Source organism: Astyanax mexicanus, chromosome 4 (assembly GCF_023375975.1).
Source record: "Astyanax mexicanus isolate ESR-SI-001 chromosome 4, AstMex3_surface, whole genome shotgun sequence".
In the NCBI taxonomy this organism is placed as follows: Eukaryota; Metazoa; Chordata; class Actinopteri; order Characiformes; family Acestrorhamphidae; genus Astyanax; species Astyanax mexicanus.
The window spans coordinates 7782804-7797531 of record NC_064411.1 but is presented as its reverse complement, the minus strand read 5'-3'; the positions used below and the strand labels follow the sequence as shown (position 1 = coordinate 7797531).

Genomic DNA, 14728 nt, shown 5'->3' with positions numbered 1-14728 from the left:
CACATCTGGAAACACTTAACGTACGCTCCTATAGCGCACATACATAAGTAAGTCTGACTCAATGTATGGGAGGGGAAAGAAGTGTTCCCCTTTCTAATGTGTTTAAGTTAGAGCCTAACTCCATCTGTTCCCTGTGGTCCAGAGGCCATTCTGTGGGGAAAATATATAGAATAATAGTGAATAACCCTGCTTAATGGTAAATAACCCTGCTTGCAAATATGTATGCTCAAATATACGTCAATATAATCTTTGGAGTTTTAAAGATGTTAAGAAGGTGTGCAAAGCGATTCCTTTAGCATTGATTCAGTTAATCAAACAAGTCATTTTATATTCAAAGGTGACTGTTTCGATGCCCACATTAAAAGTGAACGACTGTAATTTAGTAGACTCCAAGTGTGATAATAAGACTATCATTGATGATTTGAAACAGAAGATTTACTATGAATATAATGGAGCTTCTTTCAAGAAACTTCCTAATAATAAGAATATAAATATGACTTTTGATTATTCCAAATTTGTAAACTGGCCCATATCTCCTAAAGTGAAGGAGACCCATTTCAAAATTATAAATATGATTTATCCTGTAGCCCTGTTTCTTTAAAAAATATTCAAATTTGATGTTGAATTATGTACTTTTTGTAAGTCAGTAAATGAATCTCTGGAGCATTTGGTTTTTTCATGTCAATATTCACACACTTTTTGGATGGACATCAGAAATTGGATTAATATCAAACTTAATATTCTTTCTTTTGAGGTAGAGGACATTTTGTTTTATATGAAAAACTTAAGTTCAGCTTTCTCTGATGCCAGCAAAATACCACATTCACTGCAGTAACTGAAAGGGAAATAAGCCCTCTTTCCCCAGTTTCATTAATGAATTTAAGTCATATTATTCTTCATTAAGTAAATTAAGAAAATGGAAAACTGCTAGTATCATCTCACACCAGATCTCTAGTAAGCTTTTGTCTAAGATTATCATTTTATTACGTTGCTCCTCTAGTCTGTATGTTTGTGTATGCTCCCCCTAGCTTCTAAATTGTAGCTATTATCCTCTACAAGAGTTTGTACTATTGTATATTGTTGTGTTTTGTATGTTGCTAAAAACAAAAACAAAAAATCGGTGCTGTGAGATCGCTGATCAAACTTAACGTCCGTTTTCTGAAGATTTCTAGATAGACTGATAGGTGTTTAAACTAATTATAATTCGAAAAAAACTATTAAAATGTATAAGCCTGTGGTGTTTTTATTTATTTTTACATATACCAAGTCTGTAAACTACTTTACAGTTCACATTTCTGTAATCTTGTCACGTCTGGTGCTGTTAACTCCTCTGTCCATTCCACACCCAGCTCTAACGGAGGCTCTCAGTCTAACAACTACACTACCCAGAATGCACCACCCGCTGACATCATGCACACACCTGATCACGTGACACCTCACCTGCTTCCTCCAGGAAGTCCTGAATACTGATTACTGGCACTATAAAAGAGCACTCCACACAAACACCCACGCCGCGTATTGTAGGTTCTCCTCTTTACAAAGCATTCTATATCTCTTGTCTCAGCTATTTTCGTGTATGACCTCTGATATTGGATTACCTGTGTTTTACCTGGACTGTGTTTTCTCTACTGCCTCTTGGATTATCTCTGCTGCTGGATCTCTCGTGTTTGAACTCTGGACTGTTTCTTGGTTATGGTATGGTTTTGTCTACATTGCTCCTGTTATTGGTGATTACCTGTTTTTGTGTACCAACCACAATCTACCTTTGTTTATTATATAATAAGCATTGTTTTATCAGTATCTGTACGTGTCTGCATTCTGTACATACCATGACAAGTCTAGATAGACTGGGAGATAAATTACAAACAAAATACAAACATCAACCAGAAAATAATTTGTAATTAATAACAATTGATAATTATTAATAATTGTCTTTGTTCTGGAGCAGTTGATTTATAAACTGTGCGTTTTACACTGTGTCAATTTAGTATTAACCGGTGTAGAAGACATTTTAGAAATTTAATTAGTTTAGCATTTATAGCAAACCTATTTGGGTTATACCCATCTTATGGGGGGTGGTCTTTGACCAGTTGTAGTATTTCTCAAGCTAACAAATAATTTTTTTTCTTAAAATACACAGCACATTATTATAAATAACAGCTGTCTGCGCCTGGTTTTGCTGGACCTGAAATTCTGCATGGTACATTTTATCAGTGTCATGGTGAGCACAGAATGCAGACACGTGCAGATACTGATGAAATTGTGTTTATTATAAAATAAACAGATGTAAGACGTAGTCAATACAGAAAAATGGGTAATCACCAATAACCAGAGCAATGAAGACAAAACCATACCATAAACGAGAGACAGTCCAGAGTTCATACACGAGAGATCCAATGTCAGAGGTGATCCAAGAGGCAGATCCAAACACAGTCCAGGTAATACACAAGCAATCCAGTATCAGAGGCAAAAGCAATAATCGGCGTCGAGAAAAACAAAGGCAAGGTCATACACAAGATAAACTGAGACAAGAGATAAAGTAACGCTTTGTAAAGAGGAGAACCTACAATACGCGGCGTGGGTGTTTGTGTGGAGTGCTCTTTTATAGTGCCAGTAATCAGTATTCGGGACTTCCTGGAGGAAGCAGGTGAGCACGTGACCAGGTGAGTGTGTGATGTCAGCGGGTGGGGCATTCTGGGTAATGTAGTTGTTGACCTGAGAACCTCCGTTAGAGCTGGGTGTGGAAGGGACAGAGGAGCTAACAGCACCAGACGTGACAATCAGCAAGCTCATAAATTTGCCAAAACTCTGTGATTCATGTTTAGAAATGGGAACCAAATACCATGTCTCCAAATGTGGTCCTGTATCAATATCCTACTAACCATTAAAAATGAGGTACAACACGTCCATCAAAATATCAGTTTATTTTACTCAGAGAGAGCATGAGAGCGAACCCCCCATCCCTCTCAACACACACCCCCACCCCCCTCCACCAACACACACACACACACACTTTCCATGCCCATTCCTTTGTTGCAGGATGGCGTGAATGTAATAAAAACTCTTCACAGCTCTGTAAAACTTTAAATCCTTCATTTTGACACCACGGTATACAAACTGTTGGTGCTGGCAAGTCATGTGACTACCGTCAAAATAAAAGTCAGCTTGTACAATTTTAAATGTAAAAATGGAAGATTTAGTGATCATAGCGAGGAGAAGTTCAGGTTTAAAAAGTAATTTCACTAAGTAACGTTATTTGGCTTACTGATTTAACAGAAAACTTGCTGTTTCACTGTAATAGTAAACACAAATGTTAGCAAATTAAAATATATTTAGCCCTGCTGTTTTTAAGAAATCCCAGTTAAACCATTAAACAGCTGCTCCTTTGCTGATACTTTAATAATAAAATACAATAAAACATGAATTTGATGACAATAAGAAGAATCATCACACTTTGAGCAACTTCATAAAAATACACAATTTAACAGAATGGATAAAACTGAGAAGAAACAGAATAGAAGAAACTAACATTTGTGGAACAAAGTTAAAGACACTACAAAAATAATTAAAAAAATACATAAATGTAGCCCTGGCTAAAAATTAAAAACTCTCTAGTTCTAAAATAGAGATACTAATAAATACAGTAATAAATAAAGCCATATAAATTTATAGGGATGGTTTAAAAAAGTACTAAAACGGTTAAAAATAGTCATTATGTTGGTGTAAATAGTTTAAAAAGCATACAAAAGCAGTACAGAGTAGATATTTTATTTATTTTCTGTGTTTTTGCACTAAGGTCACTTAAAAGTGGTTAAGGGAGCTACTCAGGGAGAAGTGTACAGGTGAGGGGTGGAGTACTGGATTGGGAGGAGCCCGCCCACGGGCCAGAGAGAGCGAGAGAGAGGGGGAGAACGGCAGCGAGGCAGGAGTAGCAGGCGAGGAGGAAAAAGTTCCTCACTGGGTGAACTAATAATCAGTATTAATTGCTCACTCTGTAATTTTAAGGACAAAGACGTCCATACTGAGCGGGTTCTAGTAGATAAAGCTGGGAAAATCTCTTTAAGCAAGTTCTTCTGGCCCGGTTAGCTTAGCCAGCTCGGCTAAGTTTTTTTTTTTTTTTTTTATAATATTAAACTTGTGATTCCTACTGTGGACCGGAATACATGCCTGTTGATGTCGCGGCTTGTCTTGAAGTCGGCTCTCGTGGCGTTTGATCCTGGGTCGTCTACCGTCATGTCTGATGCTCGGAGTGCGGGCATGGGGGGCTGCGATCGGATAAAGCGAATGGGTATGGGCGGATGTATGATAATTGCCCATGGATGACTGTTGCCCAGGACCCTGCGGCTGCTGGTTTGCCTTGTTGAGATGTTGGGAAATAATCAGTATTTCTATGGTATAACTTAAATCATGGGCCGAGCAGCTTCGGGCTCTCGCTCTTTGTGGTGAGTTGCGATAATGTCGTCATACAGTTTAACCTCCTCGGGTGCAATGTTGAACTCTTCAAGCAAGGCTTTGTTGGGCGCACCGCCTCCTCGGTTGGCAAAGACCCGTCCGGCGTGATATGATGGTCTCGCGATGATGGCTTCATCTAATGCATACCCTGCCATTGTAGCATGGGCGGCTGTCGCGTAGCCGAGGGCGAAGGCGTGTAGTTCCGGGAATGCCGCAGGTGAGAATAATCCGGCCCTTGGGTGGCCCAGAAACTTTTTGTAGGGTGCCGCTGGTCCCAAGGTGCTGTACACGTTGAGGAGCCCTCGGAGTGTCTCGACCTCGGATCTGTAGGCGGGCTTCACTAGGATCGGTGCTTTGGCAGAGACGACGAAGTTGCATACCATAATAAATCCTGTAAGCCCCGCACCACGAAGGTAGTTCCCTGCGTGCGACGCAGCGGCGAATAGGGCGTTGGTGTTGTTCGCTTCGACCATGAATGCCTCGACCAGTTCAACGATCACTCGCCTGATTATGATATTCTGTTTGATGGTTTTGGCTATTAGTTCAGCGGTCTCGTCTTGAACAAACCATTCTTCTTCGATTGGGTTATCGATGGACATCGCTTCCATTCGTTTTCTAGCGTTGTCTAGGCACACTGTGGGCGAGGTGATGCACTTCGATGCTATCATGATTATATGAGAGATAACAGTTCTCAACGATGCCAGCTCGGCTAAGTATCCAGGTAGCCTCGTGTATTAGCCTGCTCTGCGCTAGCTCCTAAAGACTGTTCTCTGGACTGGCTCTGGACTCTCTCCCGACTTCGCTGGACACCAGGACCAATAATCCCGCCACCAGATAGCGTTTTGAGTCCCCGCGCGGCTCAAAGTTCCTCTGGCTCCGAGGGAAAACGCTCCACGCGGCCGGACCACGTGCTCTGCTCCCATTCCGATTCACGGACTCTGAGGTACTCTGAAACCCTTTGTTTTGGCTCGTTAGAGTGAAGCGGCCATTAAGTTTTTAGGCCACAACGCACGCCAGCATCGAACCAGGCCTGCACCATTTTGTTTTGTTTCTTTATTCTGTGAATTTGAGTGTATTATTTATAAGTGGGCCCACATATTTAATGTAAGGTGGTAATTTATTTTATAAGCAAACTATTAAGGATACTAAGGTTAATTTCTGTTTAAGGGTGTAAATATATCACTCAGTGTATTTTTTAAAAGAGAGAATAAGGGGTAAATTAACTAATTCTAAACTAAAATTAATCCTAAAATATAATTCTGAGCTACAATAATCATCAAATAATTGGTAATATTTGGTTATTGAAATAATTAATAGTAATTTAAATAATTTGGGTACTGTATAAAATCTGACTTTATAATTGGTGGTTTAAAAGTTACACTTGGGTATTTTTAAACTGCATATTTGTACTATTGTTTGTGAAGAAAGGTACTATCGAGCTCTGTTTAAAAAGGATATAACTATTGTCAGTTAAAGCCTGCTATTTATTTGTTTTTGGTTTAAAGCACAGAAAAGGACACTCAATTCTTAGACTATTTATCCTCTAATTTTATACACTCAGTAAAGTACTGGCTATTTTGTATACATCTGTGTGACAGTCCCTTTTGTTGTGTATTATACTTTTAATTATTTTATTTAATTTACATTTATATACTTTATTTAATTTTACCAAAATAGAGACGGAAAGAATAGAAAGAACTCAGGCCCTTATTTCTTTAATTTAACTGGGGATAGGGGTTACATAAAATAATATGAATCCTTAGAATATTATTATAATTATTTTATCCTTTAGTGAACAAAAGAGACTCTTGTTATGATTTACACTCTTGTTGGAGGTTGTTTGATGTGTTGTAACAGTAAAAAGGTCATTATTTTTCTGTGATTTTATTTTGAACTACAATTCCCTGCACCAACAAGAGAACTACGTGTTTTTATTAATTGTCCCTCCGCGCCCCCCGGAGGAGCTTGAGTGCAGCGCAGGAGGTAAACAGAGCTGAGGAGCTCCGTGAAAAAGTGCTGGTTTAAGCAAATATAAGTATTTTTGAGAAAAATTACTGGCAAAATGAGCTCTTATATCAGTTCTAGTCACTCTTCTGTGCATTTTTAGCGGGTATTGAAACACATTTTACCTAATAATTAATTATTTCTGCCCCGGTCGGGTTATCAGCTCTGAGGTACAGCCGTTTCAGCACCAAAACACTACATCCCAGCTAACAAAAACAGGTCCGGAGGACGTCCCCCGAACCAACACCGCGAACGTCCCCAGGACGGGCATTTTGTAGGGTCGCCAAAATGTTGCAGCGGACGTCCTCATAGGACGTTTGTAGGACCACCAGGGAACTTTCACGGGACGTCCAGGGGACGTTGATGGAAAGTCCTCTAAACGTCGTTCATAACGTTCTTAGGACGTTTCTAGCACCTCCTGAGGACTCCGAGGGGACGGTTATGGGAACTTTTTTAAAGGTTTTGTTTAACGTTCTTAGGACGTTCATAGGACCCCGAAGTAACATCCAGGGGACTCTGAGGACACGTATATACAACATACTTAGGACGTTTGTAGGACCTCCTGATAACACCCAGTGGACTATAATGGGACAGTAAATGCTATTATTGTAGCGTAAAATAAGACACAAAATATGATGCAAAAACTTTTATTGTAACAATAAATAAATAAACTGTGAACATGAACTGATCTTGAGCTTCATGTGTGGTGTGCTCGTATCAAGCCTCCTCTGCCTGGGATGAAGCCTGAGAGAATAAACAAAGAAGTATAAGTATTTTTGTTCACTTTCAATTTTGTGATCTCTTACAACATATATTAACTGTTCTTAATATATAATGAAAATCCGCGGACTGGACATGCGTATTATACAGCAATACCACGACAAGTGCAATGCTAAATACTGACTAAATAAACTGACATTATTATTACAAAAAGAGTAGCAAATATATTTTTTCTAATTAATTACAATTGTTATTTTGAATATTAAGGTGTGTTTCACACCCAGCGCAAAAAATAAACCACAGGGAAATGGCTTTCGATGTAACTTATACAACCAATAGAACCACATTAAATATTATAAATGTAGTGCAAAGTGTCTGGTTATATTATTGTTATAACCAGAATTATAGTAACTGGGAGTAACAATTTACAAGAGGGGGAAACGAAAAAAAAAATGTTATGTTATGAATTTATGCAGATCAAATGCATCCAAATATAGCTTATTTTGTAGGAACTGCAGCTGTCAAAAGGAAATTACATTAATTTGTTTCAAAACAGTAAATAATAATAATAATTATTATTATTATTATAATTATAATAATAATTATAATAATAATACTAATATAATAACAGATGCTTATTCTCACTCAAATGCTGGAGTTTTTGAAATGAAAAAATTAAAAGGGAAAAGAACTTTGACTAAACATACATTTATTTTATTTAACTTTGCTATTATTTAACTGAAATTCACTTTTATACCTGAAATATTATTATATATTTTATATTATTATTATTATTATTATTATTATTATTATTGTACCAGCAAAAATAATATTAAACATAAATATGCTCACAATAAAACCTTTTTTATAATTTGAAAAATAGTTAAAATCTCTCCAGCGCTGTAAAATGTCAGGCAAGCAAAGCAAAGCTTACAGGGCGCGGCATTGCGCGCAGAATAACCCCCCCCCACCCCCCCCACAAAAAAAAAATGCATGTTATAAACTCACTATTAAAGCCATATATTTATTAAGAGAAATCAGGTCCCTATCCAGTGTAAATAATCGATTGCTTGATTAATATTCAGTGTTGCAAACCCAGTTCTTACATAAACAATAAACAGAATAAAGAATAAAATAACTCGAAATAAATAAAATAAATACTCTTCTCTAAGCTGCTGGTTTATCTTCACAGCCTGATGCGCGTCAGTTCCCTATTCGCTCTTAATGAACAGAAGTCAGTGCACACCTGCCTCTTAAAGGTAATGACTATACACACTGAGGGCCCTGTCGTACACCTGCACAAGGCGTGTAGCGTGGCGCGTTGCCATCGTACACCCGTCAACAGTCTATTTTTACGCCTTAAAATATCAATGGACTTCAGGAATATATTAATGCTGATGGGCGTGGTGGTCTGAAAATGACGTGTGTTCAGGTAAATTTCTGGCGTGTTTCTATCTTGGCGGCGGAAAAACGCGTTGCGCGATTGATCCTGTGAAAGGACTTCGAAATTCAATGGTCAGTCGCGCGCACCCAAAGCTGAATCACGATCACCCTGCGCCCTGTGCTCCAAAAAAACCCATACCATCACTTCTTTACCACAGTAAAAAAAATAAAAAATAAACCTTACCCAGAGCCTTTAGCAATTAACTATAAAAATAAAATATACTTAAAAATCTGCATGACAGTTATAAGGATTTATATGTATGTTCAGTACGCTGACTTAATAACTGTAACTTAATTTCAGCAGACACAGGCATTCTGCTGTTTAAGAATTTTAACAGATGCTTATTCTCACTTAAATGCTGGAGTGTTAGAAATAAAAAAATTATTTATTTATTATTTATTATTTATTATTTCACTTCGCTATTATTTAACTGAAAATTCACTTTTATTATTATTATTTTATATATATATATATATATATATATATATATATATATATATATATATATATATATATATATATCGGAGTGTCTATTTGCACCCGGGTGCAAATAGCATACACTGCTATGTACACCCGGGTGCAAATAGCACACACTGCTGCGTACACCCGGGTGCAAATAGCACACACTGCTATGTACACCCGGGTGCAAATAGCACACACTGCTATGTACACCCGGGTGCAAATAGCACACACTGCTATGTACACCCGGGTGCAAATAGCACACACTGCTGCATACACCCGGGTGCAAATAGCACACACTGCTATGTACACCCGGGTGCAAATAGCACACACTGCTGCATACACCCGGGTGCAAATAGCATGTGCCATTAAATAATCAGTGCTTCACTTTGTGATGGTCACCATGGATATTCAAACAATTTTTATACTGACAAAATTTACCATGCAAGTTAACACTGTTCGAAAATGTACACCAAATTGATAAAACCTTTTTAACACTGTGTAATAAATGTTGTACCAGATGGACTTGGTCCTCACTGTTGATGGTAAACTTGTTTTTACCATTCTATCAACAAACAAACTCAATTAATTCATTTAAAACTGATATTTGCATATGAAGTTTCAAAAGTACCCTTCTCTACAGAATTCAGGATGGTCCATTGTGATGTCCGAGAGTGATTTTACAGGGAGTAGGCGTGAATGACCTCAATTTATGGAAAGCTTTCAGAATACATAAATAGTAAGACTTTAGACAAGGTGAGCAACAAACAAGATCTGCTGCAGTACGATCTCCTTTTCAAGAATCTGCAGGACATCAAGAAGGTAAATGTAAAGAAAATGTAACCATAATATTTTAAATGACATTTAGATTTTTTAAAAAGTGTCTACTGGAATCAATGTCACAACTGGGGCTTTAACGATGACACTGATCTTTCCATAGTAATTAGTAAGTGCTCTATAGAGAAAAAACTCACTTCAGAATCTGCTCTGAATCTCAGTCACTCAACAGAGTCTGGAATGTATAAACAACAGTATAAATTTTTATTCTAAAAAGTATTAAACATTTATAAATTATTATTTTTTAGCAAAATAATAATTTATAATTGTTAGATACTTTTGTTGTAAAAAAGAAAATGAAAGATGGGTCCACACCCACCCCTCATCCGGGGTACAACTCCCCTACGTGTTCGTTTGATAGAGAGAGTCGTAGACAGGTGGAGTGGAGTTGAAAGCAAACCAAGTATTTATTACTGAGCTCAGGAGAACCATACACACAAGACATTTAACAGCCGTCCCAGCATAAGTTCTGACCCCCCTCTGATCTGACTCCATGTTTATACCCCAAATGACATGAAACCTCCTGATGAGGCGTTGCTAAAATCATCTCATGTTAGTATGCATCATTTCACGTGTTAGTAATCCGTTTCACGTGTCTGACCGGACCACTAGTGTCTGACCATGACTGTGTTCTTCCAGAACTGAACATTGTGGCATTATCTGTGTGTGTGCCTCACTCCCCGCTTTGAAGCAGCGGTTTTAGGGAGGCACCCACACACAGGGAAGGCCGCTTTGTCCAAGAGCCTCCTCTGTAGCAATTTAATTCATACAGAGTGCACCAGTCGAGTTCATACAGAGTGTACCAGCCGATGATTGATGGCCGTTAGTTAGGGTCATGCAGCCACCGAGATGCCTTAAGCGTGAGCTACACCAGTCACACAATAGATTTCATATGTTATATGCTAATATGTTAATACACGTGGTTAGTACGCCATACAATAGATCCCATGTGTTAGTAAATGCCTTATGTATCATGTGGGTTAGTTTGTCATATAATAGAGTCTGTGTTAGTTACATGCCTGATCAAGCAAAGTTTAACTATATGTGTAAAGAATATATATTGTGAGTATTGGTTAATCTTCTATATAAATGCGTATAAAATACAATGTGAGTATTGGTTAATCTTCCATATAAATGTGTATAAAATACAAGGTTTCACACAATGATTATGTAATTATAGATGCTAAAGTTAAGTAATCATAATTGAAAGATATTTGTCAATACACCCAAGGTATAATAAACGGTTACTCTTCACTTTATAGAATAAAAAAAATACTTATTTCCTTAAAACAGAACAACTACAACCATTTCATCACTGCAGAGATTATTAAATTATTAAAGCTTATAAACTGCAGTTTTAATCCTATTAAACAATGTTCTGTGTGTAACTCCAGCATCAGTAGCAGTAATGCTAGTGAATTTACTGAATAAAAAACATTAGTTGTAGAAAATGGAAAGATAGAGGTACGTTTTCATCCTATTTTAGTGAAATACTTCGTTCTACTTTGTAAAATTAAAGGAAAACTCAGAGAAGTAGTTATACAGTGTTTTAAATGAGAGTTTTAGCTGTTTAGCTCCATTCAGCTCCATGCATTGAGGACTCCCTCGCGGGCTCCCTCTAGCGGTGATGGGGTATAATGTGATATAGCGGGGGAGGGGGCGGGGCTCTACATAACCCGGATGAGGCTGAGCTTCCGGGGTCTGTAGCTGGAGCGCCGGAGTAAGAGCAGGATCAGCTGAACTACAGAAGGTATGGAGAATTTTTTTTCTCTCTCTCTCTCTCTCTTTCTCTCTCTCTCTCTCTCTCTCTCTCTCTCTCTCTCTCTCTCAGGGGGCGGCTTTGGAGGGGGTGGGGGTGAAGTATCTAAGTGTTTATTTGGGTTTTGAAAGCGTTTCTGTTTATTTACAGTAAGCCTAGATTTAGTAAGCACTAGCATTAGCAAAATTAGCTTGTAAAATGACCCAGTGTTGTTACCAATACCCAGTGATGGTATAGTTACTTTGAAAAAGTCATTCGATTACTGATTAACCAATTTACTTTATTAGTTACTTTCAGCAGCTGCAGACACCACCTCCAGCCGCCTTAACATAAAAATTATAACCAGTTTTGCCAAAACTCCCTTTATTGGAAAATGCAAATATCGTCTTTCTTGGTTTCACTAAACATAAATACTTGTTTTTATAAAAAATATCAAATAAATAAAGTGTTTCTTGACCTGACATATTTAACACTGTAAATCTGAACATTGAACCTGTTGTTCTCAGCAGGGCAGCGAGGAGTAGTTTTACAAAACAAAACCGTGTGTATGGTCCAGGCTGATATCATGTGTACTTTAGTTATTTTGGCCTGTTTTTATTTCGTAATTACATGTTAAGAGTGAAACAGTGGAGTGGGGTGAGTAAACCAGTGGTTGAACCTCATTAACAGAAGCTTCTCAAACCTCTGCTACAAAACACGCTTCTCTCGCCTGCCTCCATGGATTCGTTTGTGTCGCTGCGTGGTGTGTGTGTGTGTGTGTGTGTGCGTGCGTGTCCGAGACGCGTGTGATTGGGGGAGAGCGGAGGGGGGATGAGGAAGGGAGCGCAGTGTGTGTGTGTGTGTGTGAGAGAGTGAAGTGGAGAGAGAGAGAGAGTGAGACAGAGAGTGAGACAGAGAGTGAGACAGAGAGTGAGACAGAGAGTGAGAGAGAGATAGAGATATAGGCTGCGTCCAGAAACTTTTGCTACTCCTCCTCTCCTACTCCTCCTTTCCTAGTCTTCCTCTCCTACCCCGGAAGAAGGTGGAGGAATCGAGGAGAGGAGAGGAGGAGGAGGAATGGAGGGAAGGAGCTGTAATTGGGGAAATGGGACAGCTGATCCCTTTTAGATAGGATGTTGACTACCGATGAACTGAGCCAATCACAACGCTCACTTTTAGCACATGCCGGATACTGCCCAGCCAATCACAGCTTCTGAATAAAGCTTCACATACAAAAATAAAAACGAGAGATCAGTAAACACAATTCCAAATTCTAGAGATCAAGCTTCAAAGTGCAGCCTGATTAGACATTGATGAAGGTTGCATATGTAAATATTAAATTATTTTAATAGTAAAATATGATTTCATTGAATGTAATAAAACAAATAACAAATCTTAATAAATAATAAATATAATAATACATATTATATTTTGCATACATGTTAATATTAGATGAAACAGCATCAATGGAACATTACTATCACACAGCTAAATATTCAGATATTCCAATAAAATCCTGCTTACTCCCAGGCATTTTGGCCGCATTTCTCTGGCCAGTGAGATATATATATATATATATATCATGTTACAAATATGGGATCATTAATATAGTTTTACTGAGCATACAGCTTATCTAAACAAAAACATATATTAGTGCTATACTGGCTGTATAATTAGATAAGGAACCTAGTTAATTAATATGTTTATGACGTATATTTGGACGTTGCCTGCTCCTCGCACTGCTTTTCGCGTGCTCTGTAGGCGTGGATGCAGTGATGTCATTGGAAAATCCTTAAAAGTCTTTGGAGTAGGATACACTGATGTAACCTCCATTGGAAGCCTCCTACAGGTGGATTTTAAGCGGCTTCTTTCGTCTCCTACGGTATTCGGACAGGCGGCAAGATGGCGTCACGAAATCAGTTTCCGGGTCACGGAGGAGAGGAGGAGGATCGGTAGGAAAAAGGAGACACTTTTGGGGTTTCTGGACGCAGCCAGAGAGTAACTGTACGTTAAAATCGCTTTGTGTCTCCTGTCCAACAGGCGATAAGTCGCTTGGGGGCGTGTCTCACTCAGAACGAGCTGTCGCTGGTGGGCGTTTTCCAAATACAGAAACAAGGGTTCAGCCTATCTACACAATTCCTAAACCTAAACAGTCCTACAGACGTTTCACCAACAATAAATCTTTATATCTTTTATAACTACTATTAAAGGTTCATTATGTAGGACCTGAGAGCGAGTGTGTGAATTGGCTACAGCAGTCCAATTTCAAAACACCATAGAGAGTAGTCTGCCCCGCCCTCCCCTCCCCAGCCTTGAAACTTATTTGGGTTGCCAAATTCAGCAGGCTGAATCTACACAACGTTCGGACTAATGGGAGAGTACAAGAGGGAGGAGAGAAATACAGCAATTCTAAACTCTTATCTAAAACCATATCTAGAGTTATATTGACTATATGTTACATGAGGGAGAGCAAAGCGCCGCAATGTGTCGGACCGCGCTCGCTCCGCGGTATGCCGGACCGAGGCTGGTGTGCCGGATCGCGGCTCCGCTTAAGTACCTGACTGAATTAGCTAGCCAGTTAGCTTACCTGTTCAGGAGAAAAGTAGCAGCTCTGGGTCGGTCTTGTGTTTTTTGAGCTCGAAGTCTCCACCGTTCAAACTCACTGCCAGTATTCACTCTTGTTATATTCCTGCTTTGGTCACTGAGCTTTTTTGAGACATGCTGAGGCTTTTTAAACTGTGTAGCAGCTGAGGTTTAACTGAACCAGCTGTGCTAGCTCTATTGCTGCAGCGCCGATCGCTGTAGTGTAGGTTTACATGCTGGCAACCTCAGTGGGCGGAGTTAGTGTTGGGGAACCAGCAGCAGGAGGAGTCAGAGGAAAAACAAACACAAAACCTGGGAGGGACTGCACATTTAAAATAGGAACGTACTGCTGAAGTCGTGCTGACAAGAGCTGCCATTGCTTTCACTCAACATGTTCCCTTAATATTTTATGATACATCCTGATCATTTTATCATTTACCACTCTAAAAATGAGTTACATAGTGGTCCTTTAAGTACAATTATTTAACACA

General features: G+C 38.7%; 4 protein-coding genes across 7 annotated transcripts in view; 2 read left to right on the top strand and 2 right to left on the bottom strand.

Moving 5' to 3' along the window:
* Positions 1-14728, top strand: part of LOC111196471 (zinc finger protein 239-like) — a 294610-nt gene that overhangs the window by 135507 nt on the left and 144375 nt on the right. The gene's annotated exons all lie outside the window — the stretch shown is intronic.
* The window catches only part of LOC125801109 (zinc finger protein 501-like), a 286089-nt gene that overhangs the window by 164283 nt on the left and 107078 nt on the right, over positions 1-14728 (bottom strand). The window lies entirely within an intron of this gene.
* Positions 1-14728, top strand: part of LOC111196864 (zinc finger protein 239-like) — a 156427-nt gene that overhangs the window by 113478 nt on the left and 28221 nt on the right. The window contains exon 1 of one of the 2 annotated variants that reach the window (XM_049477929.1): positions 11612-11666. The exons of the other annotated variant lie outside the window; for it this stretch is intronic. The gene's annotated coding sequence lies outside the window, so the exon portion shown is untranslated. Of the gene's footprint in view, positions 1-11611; positions 11667-14728 lie in introns of those variants that run through there. 2 annotated transcript variants of the gene reach the window in all.
* The window catches only part of LOC125801144 (zinc finger protein 585B-like), a 252436-nt gene that overhangs the window by 224693 nt on the left and 13015 nt on the right, over positions 1-14728 (bottom strand). The gene's annotated exons all lie outside the window — the stretch shown is intronic.